Genomic DNA, 27,688 nt, shown 5'->3' with positions numbered 1-27,688 from the left:
AAATTATTTCTTTATATCAAGAGATTCTACACTGAGAAAAAAAGTTATTAAATTTTAATAAATATTTGTTTGAATACTTGCAATGACATAATTTATTAAATGTAATTAAATATCTAGATTTCGTGCAATTCTTTGTTCGATTCTTCGACTGTATAAAGAATTTCCTGACACTTCTTTCATTAAAATCATTAAAATTAAGAAGAAAATTAATTACATTTTTAAGTTAAAGCTAGCATTGTGATGTGACAGAGAGAGAAAGAGAGAGAGAGAGAGAGAGAGAGAGAGAGAGAGTGTGAGAGGGAAGAAAGACTTGTGTGTGTATCAGCTGACCGCAGCAGGCACCTCACGACACACCCGCGCATAACGGTGAGTGCGCCGCCCCTGCGTACCATCTGTATTCGACCCGTGATACGCTAACTTAATTGACTGATATTTCAAAATCTAAGCGTCTGACAAATTTTTGGCAAAGGAAAAATCGTCTTAGAATTCGACCAGAAATATGTCCCTTGAAAGACAAAGGGTTATTCTGAATCACCCTGTATATATATATATATATATATATATATATATATATATATATATATATATATATACAGGGTGCGAGAAAAGTTCCGGGACGGCGAAATATCTCGAAAACTAAGCATTTTAGGAAAAAGTGTTTCAGACAAAAGTTGTAGGGTTTAAGAAGATCTATTTACTGATCTTATCAGTTTGACCTTGGATGGCGTCGCCAAGGTCAGATCGAAATTACATTAACTTTTTTAAATGGAATACCTAACTTTTTATTGCATATTCTTGTAGCTTATCTCGAGACCTTTCCAAAACATTACAAGAAAGTTTATTTTCGTTGAGTACTTTCCGAGTTGTGAGGCTTGAAAGCTACAGTGTACTGTAGTGTGGGTCCAGCCAGTTAAGGCAAGTGTGGCGTGTGTCCGGCCAGTTAAGGCAAGTGTGGCGTGTGTCCGGCCAGTTAAGGCAAGTGTGGCGTGTGTCCGGCCAGTTAAGGCAAGTGTGGCGTGTGTCCGGCCAGTTAAGGCAAGAGTAGCTGGACCCACACTACAGTACACTGTAGCTTTCAAGCCTCACAACTCGGAAAGTACTCAACGAAAATAAACTTTCTTGTAATGTTTTGGAAAGGTCTCGAGATAAGCTACAAAAATATGCAATAAAAAGTTAGGTGTTCCATTTAAAAAAGTTAATGTAATTTCGATCTGACCTTGGCGACGCCATCCAAGATCAAACTGATAAGATCAGTAAATAGATCTTTTTAAACCCTACAACTTTTGTCTGAAACACTTTTTCCTAAAATGCTTAGTTTTCGAGATATTTCGCCGTCCCGGAACTTTTCTCGCACCCTGTATATATATATATATATATATATATATATATATATATATATATATATGTATATAATAAATTTTCGCTGAATTTAAGCGGTTAGAAACTAATAATCGTTATAAAGATTCACATTACTGAATTGTTTTATTCATTATTGATTGCCTTAAAGGCAATTTCTGCTTTCATCGCAAAACGACTCTAAGTTCACGTCGAATTGGTATCTTATTCCTGCGAAAAAGCATTAAGTCTGTTTTTTTAGCTGAGCTTCTTGCACCATTTAGCTTTCCTCTCTTTCAATCCAACAGGTGGAGAAAAAAAAGGAAGATGCACGGAGCAAGAAGTTCAGAAAAGAACAAACCTAACTATTATTTCAAAAAGGTGTGCGTTCGATGTGGTTCGGTGTCCAACTCCTCTCAGCACTTTACGCCAACATTTTTCTTTCAGTTTTAAGATTAATTGTTGACTAGACGACTTTCCCCTTTCGAAATTTTGTATTAACAAAACGTAGCTAGACTTTGTAGGTATCGTAAGTATGGATACATTGAAGTGTAAAATACAATTGAGTCGTTGTTACGGTCGAAAACATTATCAAAAATTGTCTACAAAACAAAAACAAAGAATAATTTCTAGAATGCAGAATAATAATATATCAAGTGAGAAAACTTCAGCAGTTAGTAAAAACACTTATAACCATGACGTGTCTGATCAACTGATAAATAATTCTTTTAATAATGACATGTTATTTGAAAATATTTTAACAGATGAAAATAGTGACAAAGTTATCTCGATAGACGAAAATACTGAAAAGGATACATCAATAGATCAAAATTGTGATAATTATGATAATAATTTGAATATACACAATCATTGTAATGATAGAGAAATATTTAAGAAAAAGTTAGCGCAATGTTTTGTTACAAATAAAATTTTTCTTAAACAGGGTGATGAAATACTTAAAGTTTTAAGAACGCATGAATGTTTAGCAAATCTACCACGAAGTTGCAAAACTCTTATTTACACACCTCGTAGTCCTGTTGATAAAAAGACTTTAAAACCAGGACAATATATTCATTTTAATATCAAAAAAGTTATTTTAGAAATTATTTCTCACATACCACCTAGTAAAGATCCTAATGTTTTATTATTAGATTTTAGTAGTAAGATGGAGTAAGTTTATACAAAACATCAAATGTGATACTTTGGCCAATACATATCCGAATTATTAACATCCTTTTTAGTAAACCTGCACTTGTTGGTCTTTACAAAGGTTACAAGAAGCCTAATAATGCTACAGCTTCTTTTCTACCATTTATTTCTGATATAAAAATATTATTAACACATAGATTGAAATTTAATGAAATGGTTATATCCGTTCAATTGCGGTGTTTCATAGCAGATGCACCTGCTCAAGCATTTATTTTAAATCATGTTGGCCATAATGCATTTTTACCTTGTTCAAAATGTACAAGAACAAAATATCGGACATCGCATTGTTTTCCTTAATAGTAAATGTATTTTTAGATCGGATGAAAAATATCGTATGCTTGCTTATAAAAAGCACAATTTAGGCGAAACTCCATTATCGCAACTTCTAAATGATTTAATAAATTAAGTACTATTTGAAAGTATGCACTTAGTATACCTTGAAGTTTCAAAAAAAATATTAGTGGCACTTATTACAGGTGAATACAATAAAAAAATTAAACTGAAGTCATCAAAAACAAAGTTATTGTCCAGTCATTTAGAATTAATACAAAAATATTGTCCTACTGAATTTTCACGTTGACAAAGAAATCTTACCGAATATGTTTGCTATAAAGCTACTGAATATAGACAATTTTTGTTATATACCGGCCCAGTGATCTTTTATAACATATTAGACAGATCAATCTAATTACATTTTTTGATGTTAACTACTGCTATTCGAATTCTGAATTTACCCACACTTAGTGAACAGTTATTAACATTTGCCGACGTTGCATTAAAAAAGTTTGTAAAAAGGTGTCTTTACATTTATGGAGTAAAATTTATGTCATACAATGTTCATGGCTTATTACACATAACTGGAAGATGTACGACGTTATGGACCATTAGATAGTTTTTCTGGTTTTGCATATGAAAATGAAATGTCAAAGTACAGAAAATTATGCAGAAAATCTGATTTACTTTTGGAACAAATTTCAAATCGAATGGATGAATAAAAGGAAAACAATGCGAATTATCATTTAAATGACTCTGAAATTCTAATTGTGCATATAAAACATTCTAACGGTCCAATATATTTATCCAAATTTGAACAATATAAAACTATTGAAGTAAAAAATACAGTTTTTAGTACTTCATTGAGAAATAATTGTTGCATGTTACACGATTTATCAATATGTCTAATTATTAATATTTTAAAGAAAAATGATACCATAATGTTTGCTATAAAAATATTTAAAAATACAACTAGTTTTTTAATATTAAGATATCTTCATCAGAAATTGGTTTTTTCCAATGTAGTAATTTAACTAATGAAATATTTTTTGTGTCACTCCAAGAGGTAAAATCTAAGTGTTTTCGAATGCCTTTGCAACTAACAAATATTGAAACAAATAGTAATATTGCCATTTATCCTAATAACATAAATCGTAACGATGACATTCTCCTTTAATCAGGACAATATGTTGTATGTACAATGCAACATTTTTTTTGATAGATAAAATTTATTAAATTCAAAATTTTTTAATATATTTTATCTTTATATTGTTAGACATGGTCGCGACTAACTTTTTTTATTTTTTTAAAAACAAGTAACTGTTTCATTTTAGAAAAAAAATCATTTTTCTATCTTTTTTTGTACTTGAAGTGACCAAGAAAATACGAAAATATACACGGAAAGTACGAGGTGTGATCAAAAAGTAAGGTGACTTTTTGAATTTCGCGCGCTCTGTACACTCTAATTTCAAAATTTTTTTTTTGTGTTGGTACACTCGTCACAATCATTTGTTCACAGTTTTAATTATATAGCATGTGTTGTTTTTATATGAGAGGCATAAAGGTTAGACTCGTGTTTGCGTGCTCGGCGATTTTTTGCTGTTGAAAATAATGGAGCAGAGAGTTTGTATTAATTTTTGTGTAAAAATGGTATTAAGTGTTCAAAAACTCTTGAAATGTTGACAGTGGCGTACGGTGAGTCAACTTTGAGCAAAAAAAATGTTTATAAATGGTATAAGTTATTCCAAGAGGGCCGAGAAAATGTTAACGATGAACCTCGCTCTGGACGCCTCAGCGTGTCAAAAACCGACGAAAATGTTCAGGAAGTGAAAGAAATTGTGTTGAAAAATCGTCGAATCACGATTAGAGAAATAGCTGATGATCTTAACATATCGTTTGGCTCATGCCAATCAATTTTAACGGATGTTTTGGGTATGACACGTGTGTCAGCGAAATTCGTCAGCCAAAACTGCTTAATTTTGATCAGAAGCAGCGTCGCATGAACATCGCCCAAGACATGTTGAACGACGTCAATGATGATCCTGATCTGCTCAAAAGGGTTATAACTGGTGACGAAACATGGGTATATGGTTATGACGTCGAAACCAAAGCCCAATCATCCCAGTGGAAGAGCCCAGGAGAGCCAAGACCGAAAAAGGCACGCCAAGTTCGTTCGAATGTGAAGGTTTTGCTCACAGTTTTCTTTGATCTCCATGGCGTTGTGCATCAAGAATTCCTACCACAAGGTCGTACGGTAAACAAGGAGTATTACCTTGAGGTTATGCGGCGTTTGCGTGAATCAATAAGAAAAAAACGTCCGGAAGTGTGGAAAGAAAATTCATGAATTCTGCTCCATGATAATGCACCTGCGCACACGTCGTTACTAGTGAGTACTTTTTTGGCCAAAAACAATACTATCATCATGCCTCAGCCACCGTATTCACCAGACTTGGCCCCCTGCGACTTTTTCCTCTTCCCAAAATTGAAAAGGTCTATGAAAGGACGAAGATTTGCGACGATTGAGGAGATTAAAGCTGCATCGCTGGAGGAGCTCAAGGCAATACCCAAAAGTGCATTTCAGAAATGTTTTGACGACTGGAAAAAGCGCTGGCACAAATGCATTGTATCAGAGGAGGATTATTTTGAAGGGGATAATATAATTTTGGATGAATAAATAAATATTTTTTTATAAAAATGAAGTCACCTTACTTTTTGTTCACACCTCGTACATGAAGTCAAATATTCTTTTCGAGTTTATTTTACTATGCTTAAAAAACACGGAATTAATTATTGTTCTGCATGATAGGAGAGTTTTTTAATTAATGTACTTGAATCTGTTCTACTTAAAATTGAGTTTAAAAAAATATATTTTATAAATAAAGTTATAGAATTAAATAATTTTAGGTTCTATATATTATGCAGAACACTTGGAGGGGTTTTAGTGGGTATGCTTTCGCCGAATTTCATTGGCGCAAGTGAGCCCCCCATAACCTGGGCTCTCCCACGAGGTCCGGTTATACGTAATGTATTTCCACTACGTAAAAAAAAAGGTTCTATAAATTATGTTTCTTATTTGTTTTCCGAAATATAAATTTTTTATTGACTTTTACTTTGTGATTAATATTTTCAATCTCATAAATTCATTATAAGACAGTACATAATATTCAGTACATAATAGCCCTGATAGCCATGCATATTTTGCAAAATCAGGCAACTTAATGCTAAGCATGAATTTTCGACTAGTTGCTGTGTATTTACTGAAAACTTAACGCATAGTCCTACATATTCAACAACATGAAAGCAGATTTGAGACATTTTATGTCAGCAGATTCAAAGCAAACGGAGAGCAACTGTTGCTTATTCTGTTGCCAACAAAATGACTTCTATTCGTGGAAAACATTTTGTTTTATCAATCATTTTCAACAACATAAGAGCAACGTGACAATAATAAAAAAAGATAATGATACTGTGCTTTTGTCGTGTATTTGTTATAAACATTAAATATATTAATTATTGTCTTGTAGTAAAATAAAATGTCGAAAATGATTTGTGTGTGTGTGCGCGCGTGTGCGTATGTGATTGTGTGTTTGCGCGAGCGTGTGTAATGTAATAAACAGGAGTAAATTAATTATTTACTTGGCTATCAGATCGGATTGAAATGGATTTAACAAATAAGTGCTGGCGTCACCGCTAGGCGGCCACGCCGCGGGAGATTTTCTCGTTAGTCAAGTGCGGCCACAGGCGTTATATCTAGGTGCCACCGCGGCAGACACCCCAGCATACTTCCGTAAGCTTATAGGACTTGCTTGTTGTAAGCTCGAGACGAATACTCGCTCTCATTCTTTTTAAACATGGCGTGTGTGTGAAACGCTGTTCCACATAAAATTTTATATTTTTACATGTGAATAACAATTTGTATTGTTATTTAATCTTGTACATAAATTAAATGTTTAATTTAAATTTAATTCTTTTTAATGAAAAGGATATAAAAAATACTTTTTTGTAAACTAAACATTTATTACGTTTACATTAATGTATTCTGTTTTAATAAATCTATCTGGATTCCGATCTTATTTTTCAATCGGTCTTAATACCGTATTTTTGGTGTAGAAATCTCGATCGATTCGAATTACTTTTTTTTAATCGGTTTTATCGCACATTTTTGGCAGGGTGGTGACAATTCAGCAGAAAAAAGAATTAACTTATTTATTTTTTTATATATTTGAAAAAAAGCACAAAACATATATTTAATCGTTTTCGACATGTTGTTGAATTTTTGCTGAAATTTATGACTCAACACATGTTGTTGGCAACGTGCTCTCATGTTACTCTTTATGTATAGCGATAAACCGTTGACAGCAAATATGCAGCATATTGGCAGCAAAACGTGCTGAATTCATATGATGTCAAACCAAAGACAAATGAGACACACACCTTGTTCTAAATTTGCTGAAAACTAATGCCCTTTGTTTTCGACAACATTACAGCAACAACACAGATAAGTGGCTATCAGGAAGGTTATTTCATTTTTAACATACAATTTTCCAAGAAAACTTACTTTTTTTTTTAGATAGACTCACTATTCTTATTTATTTTTCAACCATAAAACTCACTTTTCTTACAATTTTTGAGCAATTGACCCGCGCCCATGCCTGTATTTTTATTAATTTGTATGTTTATTTCCAATTTATTTGTAATATTTTTAATTCTGATCTATTGGCCTTTTATTATTCTAAATCTAATTAGGAATAGCATTACATTAGCAATGAAACCACCAAAAAGAAGAATAACAAAACCTGCAAGATATCAAACTGCAGAATCCTCAGATGATGCTGAAAATGTAACTATAGGGAAATACAATTTAACCACAGACGAAATTCACAATGAAGTGAAAATTGATATATTAGCAAGTCAAGTTTTCGTCAAGACACAGCATGTACTGAATAAAAAAGATGATGAAAATAACTAACTTCTTTTCAATCGTAATCAATTATTAAACAATAAACCATCTATTCGATCTCACATTATATTGGACCTTCACCTCGAAAATTTAAAAGCTTCATCATCTAGTTATGACAATGAACCAACAATCTCAAAGTAACATGATATGTCTCATTTCAATGTATTCTACAATGATCCTGTGGCCTCAATGTCTTCAACGGTAATTTCTAATGCTCAATATGAACCAACAAACTCAAGCTTGGTATCTTCTCAATCAGAAATATACAGAGAAGATGAACTTCGTACTAAAAAACATGTAAAAAATATTGATAATCAACACTATGATTACTTGAGCAATAAACGGTAAATATTTTTTATTTATGAATTGTATTTAATATAATTTATTTATATATTGTATTTAATTTAATGTAATGATTTATTTTTATTCAGGCCACAAACCACACTAAAAACTTATAAACGAAATAATACACCAAAGTTACATTTGTACAATAAATTACAAACAGACAATGAAAATGTTACTAATACTGAAAAAATATATTACAATTTGGATGCCAAAAAACTTGTGGACAAACGGTAAATATATTTTAAAATTTTAAAATTTGCCATTATATAAAGGTTGTGTTCAAAATTTCTACTATAAGTTAGAGTAACTTAGAATGACCAATCAGAATGAAGAAATCTTGAGATTTCTTAATATTTCTTCATCCTGATTGGTCACTCAAAGTTAATCTATCTGACGGGTGGAATTTTCGAACTTAACCATATAAGTCATTACATATACATATTTTTTTTAGAACAAAAACAGAAGTTAAGGTTCATTGTCCAGTATATACTCCAGCAAAAAAAAGAAAGATATTGAATTTACCTTACCTATAGCTGAAGATTTTTGGTAAAAAATCAAATGTTTCTTTATTAAAACTTTATTCAGTAGATTATTACAAAGCATACATTTTTCTTTATAGTCGGTTATATGAATAGATGGATACAAAATTTGCAAATATCGAAGAAATTATACGGAATTCTTTAAAATCACAAAAGAAAAAAAAATGTTGGTCCAAACCTTCCTTTCTTCCCTTTACAAGTAAAGAATGCAATTTGATAATGTAAAGGAGTCAATTTATAACGAAGTTGTAAGTATTAAATGAAAATAGAGAAAAACATTCTATAAATTGTTAATTTCAAAATTTATGTTTTATACGTATTAAGTTTGTTATTTACAATCGGAGGATTTTCATTAAAAGGAGCATTAAAATTATGTTTAAAAGAAACGGTCGAAAACGAAGTTATGTCTTTTTTTACTTTCTACAGCAATAAAAAAGAAGGAATTCATTCATTTTTTAAAACAAAACTTTGCTCAACCATTTAAAGTTAACTTTATTTCTACTACTTATAAATGACAAATGTATCTAAAATGTCATGTGATAAATAATTTTTTAATTTTTCAGAAGCACTCTCCGCTAATAAACATTTTCAGATACAAAGTGGTACGGAGTACCGTCACAATATGATTGAAGCCATTCGTAACGCTAAACAACGTGAAAGAAATACAATTAATAAAAAAGAAAATAGAGGGAAACGTTATATCAGAGAAAAAGAAATGCAAAGAATTTTTATGCAGCGTCAACAAAAGCATTTGCGAAAAGAGTAATAATATAGAAAATGTAAAAAAAAAATGATACAGAAAAAAGGAGAAAGAGAATTACATTATCAAAGAAAGTTTAAATTTTGTTACACAAAGTATTATTTTAAAGATATATTTTATTTGTTTCTTAATTTTTATATTCATATTAATTTTTATATCTTAAGAATTTTATTTCTTTTCAATTTAAGTATAACTTAAGTGTGTTTCAATAATAACTTCAATAATTTTAACAATATCAAAAGATTTTTCATATAGCATTTATAATAGAAACATTTTTTCTTGCCTCGCCTATTATTTTTTTATTATACACTAAGTATATTACAAATTTGGGTTAAAGGGGGAAAAAGCCATAGCAAGAGAGAGGAGGCGGCAAGAGAAGGAAAGGTGGGAAAAAATTAAGAGCTCAAGGTTCAACAAATGGTATAACAAAGTGAAGGAGAAGGGAGTGCCGGAGTGCTTGAAGAGGGATTGAAAAGAGGAAAGATGGAAAAGGATTGCGAGGTTTACGATAGGAGACAGTATGAGAGAAAGTAGGTATTGAGAAGAGAAAAAGGAAAGGAAATGTAGGATATGTGGATAGGGAGAGGAAACGTGGGAACATATATGGGAGGAATGTACGGATTGGGGGATAAAAAAGGGATGGCAGGAGATGGTAGAACAGGTTTTAGGAGAGAAGGGGGAGGGAGAGGTTTGGATGAAGAGACTGAAGGAGATGAGGGAGGGAGGAGGTTGGCTTGGAATGAATGGAAGTATGGAAGGAAGGAAAGAAAATGCGGCGGAAACGGAGGTTTAATGAGGTTGAATGAGGCATGGATGGATAAGCGTGTATTTCGTTTTCTTTTCTCTCTCGTGCGGAATGAAAAGATGCGAGAAGTATAGGTATTTTGTAAGCGGAGCGGAGGTCCGCAGTGTACCCCGCAAAGGGAATAAAGCACTACTACTACTATTACAAATTTGTCTATTATATATTTTATCAAATGTTTGTTAGATTTTCATGCTAGAAAATATTAAATTTTATTGTAAAACTCAATAAATTATCTTAATAAAAAAACGTATATAAATTTTATTGTCACTATTTATAATCACACTATTTCTGAATAAATAAGCAGCATATTGCCGCAATTTTTGCAACATTAGATGCACTCTTCCATATACTGCAAACACATAAGATTACGCACACTCTATTTCTAATTAAATAAACAGCATATTATTGCAATTATTGCAGCATGAAAAGTCTTTTATATGCTGATAACATTATTTATCTCATTTGGCGACGCATCTTGACGTCTTTATGCAAGCATTTTCAATCGGCAAATTTCGGCAATATGCAGATTATATGCCGAAATTTGTCTATCTGGGTACATGTATGGAACAATGTTCCACATAAAATTTTATATTTTTACATATAAATAATAATTTGTATTGTTATTTAATCTTGTACAATAAATTAAAAGTTTGATTCAAATTTAATCTTTTTTTAAATCTTTTTTAACGAAAGATGCCGTCAACATGCTGTCAATATGCTGTTAAATGCGGACAGCAAACCGACGGCAACAGTTGCGATCATGTTGCTATCATACATATATTCTTTAAGTATATTGAAGTAATGCCATCAAAATGCTATCAATTTGCCATCATCAAATTTAGAATTTATGTAAGGGCAAGATTTCACACATAGTGAGAAAGCACCTTGTCCCTAGTTTGTCGATATCAGTTGCTGAAACAGATAACAGTAACATAACGGCATTTTGATCTCACTTGGCTATCTGGGCTTACATAAATTTTAAATTTGATGATGGCAAATTGATAGCATTTTGATGGCATTACTCCATTATACTTAAAAAATATACGTATGATAGCAACATGATGGCAATTGTTGCCATCGGTTTGCTGTCCGCGTTTAACAGCATATTAACAGCATGTTGACAGCATCTTTCGTTAAAAAAAATTAAAAAAAGATTGAATTTGAATCAAACTTTTAATTTATTGTACAAGATTAAATAACAATACAAATTATTATTTACATGTAAAAATATAAAATTTTATGTGGAACATCCTTCCACACATGTAATGTCTGAAAAAAATGAGAGCGAGTACTCGTTTCGAGGTTACAACAAGAAGCGATTCTTCTAAAAATCTCACTGAAGTATGAGCTGGTGAGTCGGCCGCGGTAGCGCCTAGATATAACTCATATATCGCCTGTAGCCGCACTCGATTCACAAGAAGATCCCCCGCAGCGTGGCCGCCTAGCGGTGGCGCAAGCACTTATTTGTTCGCGTGGGGCCTTACACATACGGCGGGACCGTCTAGGCCATCTAGCGGCGATGCGCGCACTCGCTTATATGTCATGAGTTTGCTATTATGTTGTCAGCACAATACTGTATATGAAATGCGAAATCATCACATGTCATCTTGCTATCAATATGACACGTTATTAATTCTTACTATTTGCTCTTGAAATTTCATAAACTATTGATGGCTATTTGTTCTCACGTTGCTAACTCAGTTTGCACAGAACTTCGATATCAGCAAATTGATGGTAACTTCACAACAACTTGTGAAGTGTATTAGTTTACTTAACACGCAAAATCACTCTTGGCTATCAGGATGTGTAAAATTATATGGTGCACTTGATAATTTTAGTACCTTTTCTTTCGAAAATTTTATGCAATATTTAAAAAAAAAGGTTCGCAAATCTGCTCAGCCGTTACAATAAGTTATTCGTCGCGTGATTGAAGCAGGCAATAATATTGAATGTAGTAATATTATAAGCAATAATTCTGTAAAATTACGAATAGAACATTTCAATGGATCTTTAATAAATAATTGTACATCTCCACAATATAGGCAAGCACAAACAAATGATTATTGCTAAGATATTTCAAAAATAGGCGACAGATTCGTAGAATTAAAAAGTAATTTAATTATTGAAATTAAGAATATCACTTCTTGTGAAAACTTAATATGTTTAATAGGATGGATACAGATATAACAAGGAAGATAGCTTTTATTTAAAACCATGTTCGTCTTCCTTATTTGATATTCAATATATAAAAAAAGATAATAATTCACTTGAAACATGTAATATTGATTTCATCAAAAGAAAATTGGTTGTGCTACCTTACAAAAATAAATTTGTTTCATTTCCATATGCTACATATGTAAATTTTTAATTACAGTAAAATCTCCTTAACCCGTAATGGTCACTCGGGGTCCAAAGGACCCCACGCTAACTTTAAGGGTACACAGACCATTCAAAATCGATCAACCTTTTATGAAACTAATTTTTATCTGAAAGTATACAATTTTGAGAATACACCCCTAAATTTTTGTTGAATTACCTCAAAAATTAAAAATTTATGAATATTTTTATAAAAAAGGTCAAAATTTGTAGTTTTTTTTTATTGAATTTTTTCATTTTGTTAAATTTCTCTGTAAGTATACTATCTTGAGAACACACTCCTAAATTTTTGTTGAACTATCTCAAAAATTATAAATTTTGTGAATATTTTTGTAATTTTGCAGTTTTTTTTATTTGAATTTTTTCATTATGTAATAGTAGTAGTAGTGCTTTATTCCCTTTGCGGGGTACTGCGGACTTCCGCTCTGCTTACAAAATACCTATGCTTCTCGCATTTTTTTATTCCGCACGAAAGAGAGAGAGAGAGAGAGAGAAAGAGAGCGAAATACACACTCATCCATCCATACATTATTGTACACTTGTTCCTTGAACCTCCGTTTCCGCCGCATTTTCCTTTCTTCCTTTCATACTTCCATTCTTTCTAAGCCAACCTCCTCACTCTCTCATCTCCAGTCTCTTAATCCAAACCTCTCCCTCCCCCTTCTTTTCTGAAACCTGTTCCACCATCTTCTGCCATTCCTTTTCTATCCCCCAATCCATACATTCCTTCCATATATGTTCCCACTTTTTCTCTTCCCATCCACATATCCTACACTTCCTTTCCTCTTTCCCTTCCCAATATCTACCTCCTTTTATACCGTCTCCTAACCTAAACCTAAACCTCGCAATCCTTTTCCCTCTTTCCTCCTTCTAATCCCTCTTCAAGTACTCCAGCACTCCCTTCCCCTTCACTCTGTTATACCATTTGTTGAACCTCGAGCTCCTAATTCTTTCCCACCTTTTCTTCTCCTGCCGCCCTCTCTCTTGCTACCACCTCTTCTCCCCTTAATTATCCCTCTTCTCTCAACTTTTTTATCTCCTTGATATTTCAACTTTTTTTTTCATAGAAACCTCTCCTTTCCTCCTCCCACTTTCCCATCACCTTTCCCTCCTTCGCTCTACTTCTTATTTCTTCCCAACACAACATTGCCAACTCTCCTCCTTCTCCTTCTCCCAATTTCTTTTCATAACTCCATGCCCTCATTCCTGCTCTTCCCCTTAATTTTTTTCTCTGTATCTTCTCCCTTACCATATACCCCGGTGTGTATCTTCATACTTCTATTACCTATTTTAAATACTTGTGCTGTATTCTCTCCATCCCTTTCCTTTCTTTCTTCCACTCTCGCTGTCGCCCCCAATATCTCTTTTATCTCTTTTCTTAACCCCTTTATCTTTTTCTCCTTTGCTTCCACCTCTTTTATGATTATATTTCTCTTCCTCTCTTTTTTTTCTTTTTTTTCCCCTCTATTGGCCAACCCAAGATACTGCAAAGCATACCATAATAAACTTTATTAAAAAAAGCGATCTTCTGAAGCAAATTGGATACTCTATGAAGCTAGCATTTTAGGCTTTTATGGTAAAGTATTTCTCTACATATATGAAAATATCTTATTATAATATAATCTTTCAACGCATCAAGTTATTAATAACGTATCTATGATACAAGAATATACAGTGTTAAGCTTATCTCACATTTTACAAATATATTTGTACTTGTGCCACAGTATAAATAAAGCTCTTGCATTTCTCAGCTAAGTTTTTAAATAAAAAAGAATTTACATATATATTTTTATTTTCTTTCTATATAACATAGTTTTAATTGTATTAAAAATTTCTTATTTATGTGACATATTTTTATAGACAATTATAAAATAACACAGAAAACACTAATAATCTGTCTTCCAACAACGAAATTTTTAAATAAAAGCGTACAAGTAACAAAAAAAAAGCCATAAAGGAAAGTAAGACGAATCGACATCTGAGACAGAAATATCTTCGGAAAATGATACAATATATCCTCATATTGAAGAGATTCAATTAAGGAATAGTAAGTAAACAATATGGTAATCATATGGTTTTACATTTTATTATTTTATTTATTTAACGTTTATCTTGTTATTTCTTTATCTCGTTTTTCTCTCCTCTTTTGTATATTGGGCTAATTACTCCTCTGTTCCAGTCTTTTGGTAGTCCTCCTTTCCATATTTTGTTTATTATAGTTTCCAAAATTCCTCTATCCTATCTTCTCCAGAGACTTTTGCGTTTTTTAGTCTTCTCAGTATTTTTATTAATTTTTATCTTTTTATTTCGTCTGGTTCTTCCTCCCTCATCGTGTCTGTATCCTTTTCTCGTTCGCCTATGTCTAATTCCTTTTCCTGTGTTCCCCATTCTTCCACTTTTATTTTGTTGCACATCCATTCCTTTCTTTCTTTCCGTATTTATTAATGTATTTCCACGCTTCTTTCTTGTTCTTCATCTTTTGAATTTTCTTTTCTTCTGCCTGTTCGTGTTTCTTTTTCTGTTCTTTTTCTGTTCTCACTACTCTTTGTATTTCTTTTTCTTTGCGATAAAATCTTCTCTGTAAATTCTTTTCTTCTTCAGTTTTTTCAAAGTTTTTCTTAATTCTCTTTTTTTTTCTTTCCATTCTTTGTTGTGCCACCTTTTTTTTCCTATTTTCCATGATGTTATCATTTTCTTCTGTTGCATTATGGAATTCTTTACCTTGTCACTTATTTCTTTTTATATGCCTTCCGCCTTGTTCTGTGTGTTCGCCTAACTTTTGCAGTTTTCCATGTAACTTTCTGTTGTTTCTTCTGTTTAAACGCTTCTCTCTATATCCTTTTCCTTGTTTTTGTTATTTTTCTTTGTCTGTGCTCCTAATAATTCTGTTTCTAATGGCATGTGGTCCGACTCCGTTTTTTATTCTTCTTCCGCCGATTTTACCTCCTCTAACGCTTGTCGTTTCATAATACGTAGTTTATAGTCGACATCCCTGATCCTCCTGTATACAGAGTGATTCAGAATAACCTTATGTCTTAGAAGAGACATATTCTTGAGGTTATTCTGAAACAACTTTTCCTTTGGCAAAAACTGGTCTGAAACTTAATTTTTGAATTTTAAGAAGAAATAGTTATCCAGTAACCGGGCGCGTATAGTGGAGACGAAGGGCCGGTGCATCTCATCGTTCGATACGGGTGCTTACGTGAGGCGATCGCAGTAATCAGTTGACAGATCGAACACTGTCCCCCCCCCCCCCCCCCGGCTCCTGCTCACTCAAAACCACTATCCTATTCTCATTCTCATTCTTTTGTTATTTATTCAACAACTTATGCATTAACACTGAAATAATGCTAGATTTAAAAAAGTTATTTAACTATTTGACGTCTTGTTTTTAATAATTCTTTACGTGTAAAAAAAATATACTTTTTAAATCAAAACTAGCATATTTGAAATGTGTGATTAAAAAATAAACGTGTAAAGAGAGAGAGAGAGAGAGAGAGAGAGAGACGTGTCCAATCAAGTTTGAACGTGTATACTCACTTATCATCCTGCACAGCAATCAGCCTTTATCTTCACGAAGACAAAATATCCTTATAAAATTCGCGGTTTTCCTCTTTTCTTCTTAAATCACATCACTTGTCACATTCATTACAATCATTCTTTTGGTCAAAAAATACTAACGCATACAAACCATTATCGTCACTTTATACAAAGCACTATCGTCAATTACTAATAATCACTACTAATCATGCGTGAGAATTACTTAAAAAAAGAAACACGTGTTTACACGACGACATAAAACACATGTTTACAACAAAGAGGTTAGGTTATATCCTTTTTGCTTTACGAGCGAGCAGTCGACTAGTTTTATTGTTTGCGCAACACTGCGTGATTGACGTTTTAAAAATTAGAACGTGCTAATTAAAAATTACAAATATTATTGCGCCCGTGTGTCGGGCCTGTGAGCGTGAACTCGACGATTTCACGGTTATCCCGGACAAGTCTCCAAACGCTTGCACTTGCGGCGCGTTCACGGCTCACATTTCTCGAGCGACTGTCTCTTGTCTCATACAAAACTCAGTCTTCCGGCCGTCAAAAATCGTGATGACCTTGATATCTTCGAGTTTACGGTCACATGCGCGACACGCGGGCGAAACAATATAAATAATTTTTTATCAATACATGTAATTTATTAAAAGATATTGCAAATGCAACATTTTTAAAAAAAGTTATGTGTATTAAGGAATAATAACGAATTAACATAATTTATTTAAAAATATTGCAAATGTAATATTTTTAAATAAATTATGTTGATTCACCATTACTCATTTCTCATTAATTTTTGTTGAAAATTGTATGAAACATGTCATACAATTTCCTTAGGTATTTTATTCATTTTTTATAATACCTTGCGAATTGTGTGTAAGGAAATGTTCCACGTACAAAATATTTGGTTGCCCTGAAAAGGGGAGATTAATTGCTTATTTCATTTTTTGCTTACAATAAATGTTCGAAGTGTCCACCGTTCATTGCGACACAAACTCTCATGTGTCTCAATAAATTTCTGAGTCTTCTGTAGAATATCGTTCTCGATATCCCAAATAGCATAATGGAGTTTGTCATTTAAATCTTCTAAATCTTTAGTAAGCTTCTTATAAATAACTTTTTTGCAGTATCCCCATAGGAAAAAGTCCAATGGATTCAAATCCAGCGATCTTGTAGGCCAAAGTATTGGGCCATACCGGCCCAGCCAACGACCAGGAAATTGTCCGTTTAAATAGTCCGTAACAACTCTGGCATTGCGAGGTCCAGCACCGTCTTGTTGAAATATAATTTTATTCCTTTCAGCAAATGGTATTTCTTCTAGAATATCTGGAATATTTTCTGCCAAGATGTTCTTATACGATGCTCCATTCAGGATTTCTGGCAGAATAATTTGGCCCAGTATATTCGTACCCGTAATTCTTGCCCAAATGTTAATTTTCCATCGGACTTGAAAATTTCTAAATCGAGTAACTCAAGAATTTTCATCGCTTCACATATGCATGTTGTTCAAATTAACAATTCCCTCTCGTGTGAACAACGATTCATCGCTAAATATCACACATCGATACCCCTCTACGTTCCTCTCCGCGAATCGATGCATGTGTTATGTACCGGTTAACCTGATTCGCAGAGAGGGATGTGGAGGGGTATCGACCCCCCGCAAAGATCGTATAAATGCGGTGCGCGATCGATGCGTGAATCAATAACCGCTCGATTATTAGAAGCAAATAAGAACGATATCAGTAGAAGAATTATCAGGAAGAAATGGCCAGATACAAAAACGAAGAATATTACGACATGGTAATGTCTATGTAAAACATAGAGAGTGCCAGAGACAGCCTAACGTTGCTCAAGAAGATACGCGGAATTATATCCCGATCGAGCAAGACGTCCGTCAGCAAACGTTATACTTGCGGCAGCACAACGATTGTACGATACCAGAAGCATCGTGTCGGAAAAAAAAGATTGTGGTAGACAACGCAATCAGAGAAACGTTATTGCGGAAACAGTTCTGCGTGCTGTTGAACAAGAACCGGAAACTAGTATTCGGGTTATTGCTCAAGAGCATAATTTCTCGTACTCCACGGTACGAAGAATTTTAAAAGGAGAAAAAATACACGCTTACCATTACACTCGTATGCAAGATTTACGAGAGGAAGATTATCAACGAAGAAGAAGATACTGTGAAAATTGTTTAAGAAGAGTAAACAAAAATCCGCAATTTCCTTCTCGTGTGATATTTAGCAATGAATCGTTGTTTACACGAGGAATTGTTAATTCGCACAACATGTATATGTAAAGCGATGAAAATTCTCAAGTTACTCGACATAGAAATTTTCAAGTCCGATGGAAAATTAACGTCTGGGCAGGAATGGGTACAAATCTACTGGGCCCAATTATTTTGCCAGAAATCCTGAATAGAGCATCGTATAACAACATCATGGCAGAAAATATTCCAGATTTTTTAGAAAAAATACCATTTGCTGAAAGGAATAGAATTATATTTCAACAAAATGGCTAAACCTCACAATTCCAGAGTTGTTACGAACTATTTAATCAAATAATTTCCTGGCCGTTGGATGGGCCGGTATGGCCCAATACTTTGTCCTACAAGATCGCTGGATCTGAATCCATTGGATTTTTTCCTATGGGAATACTGCAAAGAAGTTACTTATAAGAAACTTCCTGAAGATTTAGAAGATTCAAATGACAAACTCCATTATGCTATTCCCGATGCTTCATCCCGATTTTTGACGGCCGGAAGACTGAGTTTGGACTGAGACAAGAAACATGTCGCTCAAGAAACGTGAGCCGTGAACGCGCCGCGTGTGCAACGTTTGGGATGCTCGTCCGGGATGACCATGAAATCTACGAGTTCACGGTGACAGGCGCGACACACGGGCGCAACAATATTTGTAATTTTTAATTACCACGTTCTGATTTTTAAAATGTCAATCACGCAGTGTTACGCAAACAATAAATCTAGTCGACTGCTCACTCGTAAAGCAAAGAGGATATAACCTAACCTCTTTGTTGTAAACATGTGTTTTGTGTCGTCGTGTAAACACGTGGTTCTTTTTTTGAGTAATTCTCACGCGTGATTAGTAGTGACTAATAGTAATTGACGATAGTGCTTTGTATAAAGTGACGATAGTGATTTGTATGCGTTAGTATTTTTCGACCAAAAAAATGATTGTAATGAATGTGACAAATGATGTGATTTAAGAAGAAAAGAAAAAAATCGCGAATTTCATAAGGATATTTTATCTTCGTGAAAATAAAGGCTGATTGCTGTGCAGGATGATAAGTGGGTATACACGTTCAAACTTGATCGGACACGTCTCTCTCTCTCTCTCTCTCTCTCTCTCTCTCTCTCTCTCTCTTTTTCTCTACACGTTTATTTTTTATCACGTATTTGAAATATGCTGGTTTTGACTTAAAAGGGATATTTTTTTACACGTAAAGAACTATTAAAAACAAGACGTCCAATAGAGAAATAATGTTTTTAAATCTAGCATTATTCCAGTGTCAATGCATGAGTTGATGAATGAATAAGAAAAGAATGAGAATGAGATATTGGTTTTGAGTGCGCTGGAGAGAAAGGGGGGAAGAAGGAAAACAATGTTCGATCTGTCAGCTGATCACTGCGATTGCCTCACGTAAGCGTATAGAACGGTGAGATGCCCCGGCCCTGCCTCTACGCGCCCGGTTATTGGATAACTATTTCTTCTTAAAATTCAAAAAAATAAGCTTCGGACAAGTCTTTGCCAAAGGAAAAGTTGTTTCAGAATAATCTCAGGAATATGTCTCTTCAAAGAAATAAGGTTATTCTGAATCACCCTGTATGTCCGTCTTCCTTCTTTGTCAAAACTTCTATTTAAAATTGAGCAACCTTTTTTTCCTATTTTATTTAGCAATATCCATCTCTTTTTATTATTCACTTTATCTATGAACCATCTAATTTTGTTTCTCTTTCCTCTTCCTTTAATCGGGGCTCCTTCATTATTTGTTCTAGCATTGAAATCAGTAAGTATTCTTCCTCTTTTTCTAGTATTTATTCCGTTAGTGTTCCCATAGTTTCTTCTATTTTTTGGTTGTAAAGTGTTATGATCCTTCATCTGTTTCCATTGTATTTCAGCTTAGCCTCTGTCATTTCTCCGTTTATTTCTTTGATCTCCACCTCCTCTAAACTTTCTTTCTGCCTTCAGAATCCTGCCTTTTACTCTTCTTTTTTTATGTTCCTTTCTTGTCAGTATGCATTTCCAGATGAATTCTTTTAGAACTTTATCTGCCATCCTCTTCCAACCTTCTTCGTCCACTCACATTTTCGTTAGTCCTAATATGTCGAAGCTCTTTAAATATTCCCACGCCTCTTCACGTTTGTTGTCTAATCTCGCTACATTCCAAAAACTAATTCTTACCTCCCCCCCCTTCTCCGTTCCATCTCCGCCTGTGTCTCATTCTTCTCCTCTTCTTTTCTTCTTCAACTGTCTTCTATCATGATCTTTCCGTATCCTACCTTGTTTCCTTTTTTTCTTTCTTCTTTCGCTTTTTCTCTTAGTTGAGTCTGCATTTTTTTTCCATCCTTATCAGATCATCGTCAATGATGATTCCAGCTCTTAACTCTTTCTTTCTAATCATTATCTCTCTCTTTTGCTCCCAGCTTCCTACTTCTGCCACTACCGTATACTTACCACTTCTGACGTGTACCTTAAATGCTTGGTTTATTCACGTCTATCTTTAGGTTATTCTTTATGAAATCCTTTGTTTTTTGTTCTATTTTATTTTCTTCCAATTTGCTTGCTCTTCTAATTACTATGTTGTTTCTTCGTTTCTCTTTATTTTTTTTCTCTCTCTCCTATTACAGATTTTCAATTCTCCTCTCCAGATTCCTTTTTTCTTCTCTCCATTCTTCTTTGTGTTTCTTTCTTTCCTCTTCTCTTGTACGTTTTTTCTTGTTTGCAAAAACTCTATTTTTTTATGAAAACTTTAAAATTTTTTTTTGTATATCCTTTAGTACAACAATGAATTTTAATTACATGAAAAGAGTTATATCTAATTTATATTTTTCAAGAGAAAGGCTTAGATAAAAAAATTGATGATGAATTAACAATTGCTTCTACTCCACGTGCTACTTCTACAATAACAGCAGCACTGCAACATAAATCCCCTTTGATATATGAACACAGCATTAGTAAGTGATATTTTGTATATTATAACATATTACCAATCTACACATACACATACAATATAAAATTATGACTAATATTTACATTTTAGAATTTAAACAACAAGTTTTAAAAGAATTAAGTCTCCTGAACTTAAAGGTGGATGATAGTGGGGCTCCCGATAGGGCTGGTATATCCACTAAACCCCAACTGTTTTCGGCGTCTGGGCTCGGAACGGATCGGGCTGAGCATGCACCGCGGTCCGTCCTAACCCTGATGAGTCTCCACTCGAGAGCGGCGACTCCCCTCCGAAAGTTAGTAGCCGACCAACGACGAGTCGGTCAGTCGCTCTAACTGAGATGTGGGTTTGTGACGCCTCGGGCTCCTCAACCTTCCGCGTCTCGTATCTCCAGCCCCAAGTAGATCGACCGGGCAAATACCCTGACGCTAACGCCATGAGGGCATACCTCCCATCCCGTTTCCGGGAAAAGAAGGCAGAGAGGGATAAGGGGAACTCCCGGTCCCTTGTGTAGAAGATCCTGAGCGGGTGCCCCCCCCCCGCCCAGCCATCTCATCCTTTCCAAACAATAGAGAAAGTGTTTCACGCGAGACGCATCCGCGGTCTTACTTGCGGTCTTACTTGGCCACCGGATCGTCCCGGTCTTGCTCGCTCGGGCAAACGGGGCAAAGGAAAAAAGACAAAAAGACATTCAGGGTGCAGTCGGCGGATGACTTTCCCGATCTCCCCCAGTCTCGCCTCGAAGTCCCCGAGCAAGATGTTGGGGGAAATGTAAACTCCCACGACAGCCCGATCTCCCCATTGGCAGGAGACGTAGCCTTTCCCTCTCTCCATTGGGGCAAGCGGAATTCCGGTACTGCCTCTCTCGCTCACAATCACAACTGACCTCATCCCGCTACTTAGGATTGGCAGGGAGACGGCATAGGGCTCAACTACGACTGCCAGATCCACGTTTCACTCCGCCATGGTTTGAGCCAAAAGGTCCTGCAATCTGGTGGAGTGGTTTGCATTAATCTGGAAGAGACAATGGCAGACCATTATAGGTCCGTGTCCATTGCCTCCTCCGGGCTACTTCTTACAATGTTTCCTATGTGAGAGCTCGAGTTTAACCGGGTTCCTGCATCTATTGACCAACCTTCAGAGCCGGGGTTTGCATCCTTGTCCGTGCTCTCTAACTGCATATGCTCTTCCCTTCTGTTGAAAGTCGTCTACGCGAGGCCTCCTTGAGACACCTCTATTTCCACCTCTCGCCCTTGGTTCAGACGGGGGAAGGGGAAAGGCGGGGGCAGCACGAGAGGCCTCCAAATCTGTGATCCGTTAGTCTGCCAAGGTCCGCGCACAGTGGGTACTTAGCCTTCTTCTCGCATCGACTAGCCACGTGTCCCTCTTCACCACATCTGTAACAGCTATTGCTTCTATCTATGGGCGAGTCACAATTACCGATCGTGTGACCGACCATTAGGCATTTGAAACACTACATGGGCCTAACTCTCAGGACCTCCACCCTGGCCATGATCTAGTCTATTTGTATCTTCCTTGCCTCCGACAATTTGCATGCGACAGCCGCTGGACACCTGGCCCAAACGGATCTGAGCCTACGCCACGGCCTCCTGATAGTGCCGACTTGCATCTTTCAGGTCGCATATCCTCCGACAGCAGCCATGGCCTCCGCTTCTGTTCGGTTGTCGGTCATATCGTCCAAACCGGATAGGCAAAACTCCACCATTTTGGTTGGTCTTGCGACCTTTATTTCTTTCGGATTAAGTTTTTCTCGGAGTTTTGCTGCCAGATCGTCGGCCTTACTTTGGCTTATTTCCCCGGGAACCTCGTATATTATGGTCCCCGTAACTGCCTTTCTGGGACGCAGCGATGCGATCTCCAGGCTCCTCAAATCAATCATATTTTGCACCTTAGTAAGAGTATCCGCAACCGTAGTCTTGCAGCTGTGAGGACCACGGCTGTTTGCTTAGAAACTTTGATCTTTCTTGTCCCTGCCTTTTTACCAAGGTTCTTCTGTTCGTTACTTTTTTTTCTTTTGTAAGGGGTTTGTTGCCCCGCTCTTTGGTGGTCGACCTGTCTTTTTATCTTTGTTTGTACCTACCCTCGAGTTGTTTTGATCCTTCCTCGTTGTTTTTTTCGCTTTCCTACTGAGAACTTTGGTCCACCTTTTCCGTTGATCAGGATTCACGAGAAGTACAGGCACAGGAGACACTGCACCGTGGTTCTCGTCACTTTTCCCTTTTTCTTTTGTGCTTGCCACGTGGCTCTTAGTCGTGGCAGCCGTTGTGGCACCTGTTGTAGAAACAGGCCCCATCCCCCGTCTTTTAGTCGTGGCGGGTTATTCTCCCTCCTTACTGCGGGCCTGTGACTGGTTTGTCCCGCATGGAAGCCTCCATGATCTCTCCAGGAGAAGCTTATCTTGGATAGCTTTGAATGTGGCCACGATCATGGCTCCTACTTTAATACGTTTAGTAGCCTCTCGTTTCTCATATCCAGAGTGTTTTCCTGTGATAAGCACGCGCTTGAAGAGTAGCGCGGCTTAACTGCCATCCCACTCTTGTCCGGTTCTCCAGTCCTTCTTGTTTTCAACACCGCTGTCGGTTTGGTCGTTACTGGTGTTGGACGTTGTTTAGAAGCGGCAGATTTTTCATCCTCGTCTTCCGACGAGGTGAATATCTTTCTGCTCCTTTGGTTACTCTCCCTCATCTCAAGGGGTTCTGCCGTGCCTGAGGGTTCTTTTCGTTCCCTCCCTTCATCATCGTCGTTTCTGTCTGAGTGCGTGAGTGCCTTTTAATGCTCTTGAGTTCACCTCTTAGGAAGTCAACTTCTCTCCGCAGCCTGTCTTTTGCCACCTGTATCTTGCGGACTTTTTTGGTACGGAATCTCTCCCCCAACACCTTGACTGCCCCTTCAGCCAATGTGGCAATCTCCCTAAGAACCTTCTGGGCAGTACCCTTCAAGTCCTTCTTGTATTCCGCAATTTCTCTGATGCGAGCCTTTGATTTACTTTTTCTTGCAGCTTCTTGGCTGTAAGTACCGACAGTTCCATGCCTTTTTTTCCCCTCACTGGGTTTCTTTCATCATTAAAAATCATTAAAAATTTACTCGTATAACCGTCACCTGCAATTAATTTTACCTTAATATAAAAGGTGTGTAGCTTGTACGAAATGAAAGTAGAGCACCCTTCAGAAAACATGCACGAACACACTGACCGTATGAAGTTACGACTAAACGCCTAACAAAAAAACTATACTATTGTACTTTTACCGCATGCATATTTCGCTTAGCGAAGTTGAACTGTCATAGGCAAAACAGTAATAGTGTTTAACAATAGTTGATGGATCTTTTCGCAGATGGCGATATAATCGAAAAACAAAAACAGATCTGTACGTTGGAAAAAAAACAATAGCTTGGCCTCGAACAATAATCTGCAGCACCGATCTCGAGAAAATTCTCGCATCACTTTAATATCCTCTTAAGGTGCATTTACATTCAAGTGTCGAGCGTCGGGTTGCGCAAAATATATTGCGCAGCTTTTTGCAGCTTTTTAATGCTAAAGTAACAAGCGCCTTTACATGAGCGCGTCGAGCGTCAAGCGCCAAAGCCAATTTTATGTTTTATAAGACAATGTTCCGATATACATTGCCAATACTGAAAATCTACAGTTAATGTTGCATATATAGAATATTGGAATGTATCTTTCATAAATTTTCAATTATATGTGAAAAAATTTTTATACATCAAACATAACTTCCTTTGTTTACAACATAACATCCCTTGTTTAACCTTATAGAATTAAGAAGCTCAAATCTACAAGTCCAGATTCCAACGTCAAAAAGCTGCGCAATAATCTTCTGTCCAACTTGATGCTCGACGTTCAACGCTTGTATGTAACTGTACCCTTACATCATGATATAGACTACGTGCAAGTTAAAAATTGGAGAAAAACAACGAACATCTTTTTAAGATTATTTGTAATTATAAGATAAATTATTACATAAAATAATGGTCACAATTGACTTTTTATGTTTATTTACGGCATGAGCTGTAAAAACAATAAAAATCTGAATTTAAACTTTCTCTAGACATGTGAATGTATGTGTCATTCGTATATCTTTTTACAGCCTATTCCTCCGGCTAGGAAACCAGCTGACAAGGAACCGTTTTGATTTGTACAACTAGTTAGTAAAAATCCTTGAAATCAGTAATAGTTGACTGCTTAAAATATGAATTAAAAAGCGAGACCGTATAGATCATAGGTTCCAAGAAATTGAGTATTATAGCGCGTGATAAAAGACTGAAATGGCTAATAATTTCAAAAAATATTGACTTAGCTAAAAAAATGTGTAAAACGAAATTAGTAAAGTATAAAAAGTGCTATTAGATGTTGATATTTATTTGATCTTGGAATGACCTTGAGAAGGAAGGGAGATAGTCGCCGCTTGAGTTGTAACGTTTTTGCGACGTGCGCACCGCAGAGCAACCAGCCCAGAAAACACTCTGACGTTTAAAAGGTGTCTTTTAGACGTCTTGAAATTTTTCTGACATCCCAAAGACGTCTTACAGGAGACAGAAAGACGTCTTTTGGACGTTTTATGTCCCGTTTTCTGACATCACTGAGACGTCTAATAGACGTCTTATTTTTCCATTTGTGATGTCTATTGTGATTTCTGAAAAACGTCCTGACGTCTGAAAGACGCCCCTCTAATGTTTGAAAGACACTCTTCTTACATCTAAAAGACGCTTGTCTGATGTCTGAAAGACGCCCTTTGGACGTCTGAAACGTCTTTTTGACGTTATAAATGAAAAATAAAACTATTTTTTGACCATGTAAAAAATTTTTCAGAAAGTCTAAAAGCTAGGTTGGAATGTCTGAAAGGCGTCTGTTGGACGTCTAAAAGACGTTTCTTGGACGTCTAACAGACGTCTTTTTGTAAATTGTACATGTAAAAACATAAAATTTTATGTGAAACAGCATTCCGCACACACGTCACGTTTGGAAAAAAATGAGACCAAGTATTCGTCTCGAGGTTGCAACAAACAATGATTTTCCTAAAAGTCTGCAATTTAGGAACTTCAGCAATATTCATCAAGTATTCTGCTTCTTGTTTCAAACTTTTGATATCATATGTGCCATCATTTTGTTCTCATGTTGTTGTCATTATGATGATATATACGAATGACATATGCGACTCATGACAAGTCGTTACTTTGCTGTCTACTGTCAGTATGACATGTTATTATTTTTAAACTTTTCTTCTTAAAATTTCATTAACTGGTGATGTTTTTGTTCTCTTGTTGCTAACTCAGTACCACGTTAAATTCCATGGTCAGCGATATAACTACAAGTTTACAACAATACATGCAGTGCATTAATTCGTTTGATGTGCTAAAACTTGCTTGGTTATCTGGGCGTCTTGAAATATTCAGTACGTCTAAAAGTTGGATTGGAACGTCTGGAAGACGCTTTTAGACGTCTAAAGAACGTCTTTTTACATGTCCAAAAGACGTCGGTAGATGTCTGTTATTCGTTAAAAATAAAAAAAGACGTTTTTTGGACATCTTGTTGACTTCAAAAAGTGAAACGTATAATGCTCTAACATACAATTTTTAGGATATCTATAAGACATTTAAAATATTGAAATACTTTTGACGTCTTATTTACAAGGATTTTAGACATCACTGTAATTTTTGAAATAACAAATGATAAAAATTTAGTTTATATTATTATAGTTTATTGATATAAATATGATAAAATGTAAATATTATTTGTCAAGTTAGGATTCTGTATGACAAATAAATTGAAAAATGCGAATAAATTAAAGGTACATAATTTAATTGCTTTATAACTATAATATAAATTTTATAATTTTTTAATATTCACTATTATTGCATCAGGGCATATACCTAAATATGTAAAAATAAAAATATTCAAAATAATAATATATATAACGAGCTGCATCCAAAAATAAATAATAAAATAGTTTAAACAAAAATATACTTTGTATACCTTGCATAAAATTGCTTATATACAAGGTAATACATATGAAATAAATCATCACATGTCTTCGATATGTCTAAAAGACATCTGAACAAAGACGTTAGTCAAATGTCTGAAAGAGACATCCTTTAGACGTGTTCAAAAGATCTCATAGAAACGTCTTTTTGTTCAAAATGTGTCTGAAAAAGAGACATTTGTCTGACGTCTGAAAAGAAACGTCCATTAGACGTATCAAAAAGACGTAATAAAAGTTTTTTAGACATGTCTAAAAGATGTCAGAAAATAGACGCTCGTTAGACGTCTTAAAAAAAGACGTCTTTATGACGTCTTTTGGACAGGTCTAAAGAATATC

The 27,688-nt window shown here is 35.1% G+C and overlaps 1 protein-coding gene across 9 annotated transcripts in view; it reads right to left on the bottom strand.

The window, feature by feature from the left end:
• LOC105198947 (monocarboxylate transporter 10) overlaps positions 1-27,688 on the bottom strand; it is a 429,682-nt gene that overhangs the window by 197,837 nt on the left and 204,157 nt on the right. The window lies entirely within an intron of this gene.

Source organism: Solenopsis invicta, chromosome 5, assembly GCF_016802725.1.
Source record: "Solenopsis invicta isolate M01_SB chromosome 5, UNIL_Sinv_3.0, whole genome shotgun sequence".
NCBI classification, from domain to species: Eukaryota; Metazoa; Arthropoda; class Insecta; order Hymenoptera; family Formicidae; genus Solenopsis; species Solenopsis invicta.
This window is presented reverse-complemented; position numbering and strand designations above follow the sequence as displayed.